This window comes from Canis aureus, chromosome 7 (assembly GCF_053574225.1).
Source record: "Canis aureus isolate CA01 chromosome 7, VMU_Caureus_v.1.0, whole genome shotgun sequence".
Classification (NCBI taxonomy): domain Eukaryota; kingdom Metazoa; phylum Chordata; class Mammalia; order Carnivora; family Canidae; genus Canis; species Canis aureus.
The window spans coordinates 25,728,581-25,734,603 of record NC_135617.1 but is presented as its reverse complement, the minus strand read 5'-3'; positions in this window follow the sequence as shown (position 1 = coordinate 25,734,603).

Here is a 6,023-nt window from a genome sequence, read left to right as displayed (position 1 = left end):
AGAAGCTGTGGGGAGCTTGACGTGGGACTCGATTCCAGGACCCCAAGATCACACCCTGAGTTGAAGGCAGACACTCAACCACTGAGCCACCCAGGTGTCACCATTGTCCCCTATTTATAGGAAGAGAAACCTAGGCTAGAGTAGTTTAAAAAATTTTCCCCAGGCACACAACTAATGACAGAGCTAGGGTTCAAAATATTACAAGACACAGGCACATGGATACAGAGAGACCTAAGGTTTTTCAACATCAAGTAGATAATAGCAGCTAACACGTGGGGGCACTAGTGTGTGCCAGGCACACTGAACATGGTACACAAGATAACTAACTCATTCATTTTTCACACCTTGTGGTCTGTGAAAGGTATGAACCAGTAGCACAGTCACAAGTTAAGTCACTTTCTCAAAGTCATGCAGCTTGTAATGGTCACAGCCAGAGAGCATGGGTCTTCGGTCCATGTTTTTAGTCATTATTTTGTTCAGTCTGAACATCAAGGCCTTGGTGCCTGATTGGTACTCTGCAAGTGTATGGCTTTGTGGGTTCTGTGATGAGGACAGGAAGAACATGGTCTGTTCTCTCTCTCATGCATCATTTTTGTCTCATATAAGTCAAATGAAGTTGTACCTAAGATTGTGGTATCTGAATTATTGGAGTCCTACCCCAGATTCAAATCTGAGCATATACTGCAGGGCAACAGAGGAGACTGTCTTCTGAAGCGATTCACCTTATGGCCACAGTTAAGCAGGACTCCTTTGGCATCAGTGATATAGTGAGTAACATGAAAAGAAAGCAGGGAATGTATTTTGGGTTTGAAAAAAGGAACCTAGCTACTCAGTCTTCAGATTGGAAGAAATTAAATTATCTGTGGTTTGAGTATTTTCCTTGTTCATACTGCAGTCTTTGTTCTGACCTCAATCCCACCCAACATTTTCCTTAGAGTTTTTAAAGCAATTTGGATCCACCAGAGGACTACCTGCCCACTCCCCAAAGTACTAATCATCGTCATGTCATAGGGGTGATCCTAGGGATTCTATCAGAACAGACTGATCCCAGGCCCTCACTTGCCACTTACTTTAGAGTCTGAAGTTAACACCAACCCTGGTGCGAGAGTCTTCTTTCATTTCTCTTGTTCTCACTCAGCTTTATCTTTCCCAGGGTCACACTGAACATGTGTGTTCATGTTTGATGTTCAAGGAACATCATCTTTGCACTTACCCAAATCCTTCACCGTGATTTGATCACCTCAACCCATAGTTCTTCCTAGTTTGAATGTTTCCCATAAAATATACCCCTGAGAATTAGAGGTCAACATGGTTGCATAATTTGATCTAAAAAGCAGGAAAGGCTGATAGTAGACTACAAATGAGATGTCACTCATATTTCCAGTGCCACATTCTATGGGACCTCTCAATAGTCTCTTGTTTCTATGGCATTGATAAGGATGATCCTAGTGGATTTTAAAAATGACGTAATGGAAAATATAGCAATGGCCATTTACTGATTATGTGCTGTGCATCAGACAGTGTACTAGGTTCCTTACTAAACCTTGTCTTTTGCAATCTCACAGAAAGCTTGTAAGATACCTATGAGGACCTGCATTTTAAAATGAGGAACCTGAGACTCAGAGAAGCAAAGTCACTTGCTGAAGATCACAGAATTGTTTGACCACAAGTCCATGTGTTTTCCACGATTATAGCACATCAGCCAAATTTAGTACCTATGTAAACACTGAGTGGCTGCCAAAGATGTGTTGCTTTCACAATACATTGTAATTGTAGCAGGGCAATTCCCAATTATTGTGCAGAAACCTGATTGCTCCAGTGGCCATGACTAGGAGCCAAGAATGAAGTGGAGCAGAACTGGACAACTTTCCCCTGAATGTGCTTGATGAGCTCTCCCAGATCCCAAGGTCCAGGGGTGAATTTATGGAGGGGAATACCCAACAGCTCCCTCCCACTGTTCCAAAGTCAAGAAGGACAGATTCCTCCTGGGGTTCTGAACAGAGATCAATTGCCTGTAGCTCAAAGGTGAGACTCTCTAAGCCAAGTGAAAACTGAAAGTAAGGTATGTTTTTGAATTCTCAGTGGGACCCTTACTCTAAGGCTTTCCAGGGAAACTTGATTGAGACTAAATTGGGCTATTTTCACACGCAAAAAAAAAGATTCCTTGAGGGAACCAGTTTTTGTTTTTGTTTTTAGCATAACTTGACTTGAGAATACTTAACTCTCTTGGTATCATTTACTTCGAGTATGATACCTAAAGAGACCATTATAGACCTTAGATACTAAGCACCAGGTAAGTTATTAAAACTGTAAACATTTTGGAGAATAGTTTTTTTTAAAAGATTTTATTTGTTTATTTGAGAGAGTGAGAGAGAACATGAGCAGGAAGAGGAGCAGAGGGAGAGGGAGAAGCAGACTCTCCCCTGAGCAAGGTTTGAGACTCAATCCCAGGATTCTGGGGTCATCACCTGAGCGAAAGGTAGACACTTAACCAACTGAGCCACCCAGGTGCCCCTTAGAGAATTCTTTTAAGGAGAACTTAAAGAGTACATTTTTCTTAGTTGTCTTAGAAGTTACCTGTACATGCAGTTCCCATGATCTCTGATATATAGGAAGCAGTATATATTAATTCTTGGAGGCTATCTCGGGATGCTAGGAAATTGCCTCAGTTTAACTTTCTAGAAGTCATTCCACCAAGAAAAAAAATATTTTGTTTTTTAGAAAAAATAGATCTGTAGGCTGGGAAACTGATGCATGGTACCACTGGGAGAGGTGGAGAAGCCCCCACCCAGCTTAGTCACAAAACACAGGAGTTGGGCTAGTTAGTAATCAATGGACCTTCATATTACAAATAAGTCACCCTAACTGAGATTCCACTTGACCTTTTGAAAGCTTGCATATTCTAGTTTGGGGACGCCCTGATTCATGCTGACACCAGGTAGACACTATTCGGCAAAACTTAGCTTCACTCTCATATCAGGGGAGTCTGACATTCATTTGCTGCCACCAAACTCTCCTCACGTAGTTGAGATCATTCAGAGGAGAGAAGAAAGCATTGCCATCTGTTGTCTGGTTATCACAAGCCAGGCAGCAAGGGAAGGCTTCACCTGCATTATTCCACTTCTACTCCACAGCAACCACATGAAGAATTTCAGGCACTTCGAGGTTAAATCTTCAGACTATTTGAGAAGTTCAGATGCATTCAACCCATTGCTATCTGATTCCAAATTGCACGATTGAAAATAAGTGGGTTTTACTCTAGTTAATTCCCAATATGAACACTTGAATCTTGAGTTGAATGAAGTTAAAATTATCCCTTTGTATATAGCAACTGCATGTTAGGTCTTAAAATTTTCAGGATCCAAGCCTGTCAGTCTGCTTTTTGCTTTCTTTATTCTTGACCACATGTGATATTTCCTATTTCTAATAGCTCTCTTTCCTTCTTACCTGTTTTAGATGCTAGTTCCCACTGCTGGACTGAAGACCATAGAGGACACTCTGCAGAAGACCCATAACAAACTCCAGAGCCAGGCAGTATCCTTGACATATCACTTTATACTGCACTAGTACCCTCACTCTCAACTCAGGATTCCCACGCAGGGCTATTTGTACCACTTGTGCATTTGAAGGATTATCATTTAATTACATAATAGAATTATAGAATTATAGATTCCAATTAGAAATCTCATATTCCTAGAATCTCTACAATCTAGAGAATACAATCTCTAGAAACATATGGGATATATAGAGACACATGGGATATTAAGTACTGCTCCTGCTTATTCAACATGCATCAGGAATCAATGTACTAGATGTCAGGTACTGTTAATTGCTTGGGTTCTTGGTACATGACATACATGGTAGTCATTAATCTTGGAGAAGTCAGCCAAGTGAATAGAAAGACAGTGAATATGCATGTTATAATATTCTCAAGGGCTGGAGAAGCAAAGTATTGTGCTCATTGCTCCATTTATTAATTCATGTTATGTTGTACTGGCAGGTGTTAATGTTTACCCTGAGTCACCTTCTAGCCTCACTGATATTCTTGCTTAGTACTAAGTCCTGTCCACTTTAGTGAAGGAATGGCTTGATACAAATTTTATTCCCAGCAAAGTGACTTCTACAATCTGAAGGACAAATTTTTTTAGTTCTTACATAGTGTTGTTCTCAAAGCTGTCAGGTGGCCAGGAAGAGATAGTTATTTCCTCTGTTGGTTTAGGCCAACAGAGTCCTATCTGATGAAATGTGATCTCTGGGTTACTTGAAATCCAAGGAGAATCACAGCCTCAGGGAAGGCCTCAAGAAGATAAAAAAAAATCCTGTAACTGTGATCACTCAGTTCCAGGCAACCCTAGAGGCTTCATGCTCTCTGCTCTCACAGATACACTCAGTAGACTTTGACCAGGATGCATCCCAAACTAATGGGTGAGTTGTTAAGTGCCTGGGTGGCTTAGTCAGTTAAGCATCTGCCTTCAGCTCAGGTCATGATCCCATTGTGCTAGGGTGGAACCCTGTGTCAGGCTCCCTGCTCAGCGGAGTCTGCTTCTCCTTCTCCCTCTGCCCCTCCCCCTGCTTATGCCCTCTCTCTCTCTCTCTCTCAAATTAAAAAAAAAAAATCTTAAAAAAAAAACAACAACACATAATGGGTGAGCTGTGAGAATAAACCTAACTGTTCTATTGCTGAGGAATCTAGGCAAGCAAGTTTCCAGGAAGTATGTCTAAGTCACACCCTGTGTCTCATCTCTAGGCATTTATCTGCTTCCATAAGAACACTGATACTCTGAGACTTCTCTGCAAACAAGTAGTATTTGGTAATTCAGTTTATTTGAAATGTGTATCTGATCTTGACTTTATGACTCGTCTTGACTTTGCAACATAACAATATGCACAATATATTGTTAAGGAAATGCCTAAAATTATCACTAATTTTGCTTTGCATTTTATGAATTTAAGTTTTGAATAATTAGTAAAAGACCATTTAGTATCCTTTATTTCCAAATAAGAGGTGAAAGAAATAAAGGAGGTTATTATTGAAATCATCAACTGAAAATAAAAGATAGCCTTTTGTATTAATATGATTTTGTAGGCTCCTTGGATCAGTTAACAAAAGGCAATCATTGCATACTCTCATCATAATTTTCCCATATCTAAAGAACTCTTTTTTGTATTATTTACTTGATATTTGATTTAAGTAACTCTTTACTTAAGTAAACATCATGTTTTGGGAATAAAGAGAGAAGGAGGAAGCATTATGACCTCACAGAGACTGGCAGGACAGAGTGGAAATGCTAAAGGCAGACAGAAAGAAGAGGATCTGAGCAGGTAATGATGACCTCAAAGGCTAAGAACAAGAGTGGACAGGATTCTGGTAGGGATGCATACAGAGCCTCAGCAAAGTGAATTCCAGCCTGAGAAAGAAAAGTTAGGATGGATACAGAGGTATGAATGGAATTTGGAGGTTAGGTGGTTAGGAGGTTTTGAGGTTGATTTGGAAGAACTAGAGTTTGACTGAAGCTGTCCGTGAGCATCTGAGAAATGAGTGTTCAGTGCTGGGAGAAGAGTGAAAAGAAGGTGTTGATGGAAGTTGAGGAAATAGAAGGCTGGGGAAGCATCGGGCTGGGAAATGAAACAGTATCCTGAGGGTTGGGCTGAAGAAAGATGAACTGAGAGTGGAATGTGTGAGCAGAGAACTGGGGAGGAAGGAGGTACCAGGAAGGCTAAGGAAGATGGTGGAGAAAGGTACAGAAATGAGAGCAAAGAGTGGGGTTGCACTAAGGAGGAGCAGAAGCAAGAGAGTCTGTTGCAGTGGGGAAATGGTAGTGGTTTACTCTGGAGAAATGGATACAGGGATTAAGTGCATGCCATAGCAGTATGGTCTCCTGAGACTGAAGTAGTAGAGGTTAACATCTGTTGAATTGGGCGGACATGTGCATGTGCCATCTAAAGCATCTCTCAAAGTGGTATGTGGTACAGGTACCTCTGTGTGTGTGTGTGTGTGTGTGTGTATTTCAATGAATCATGTA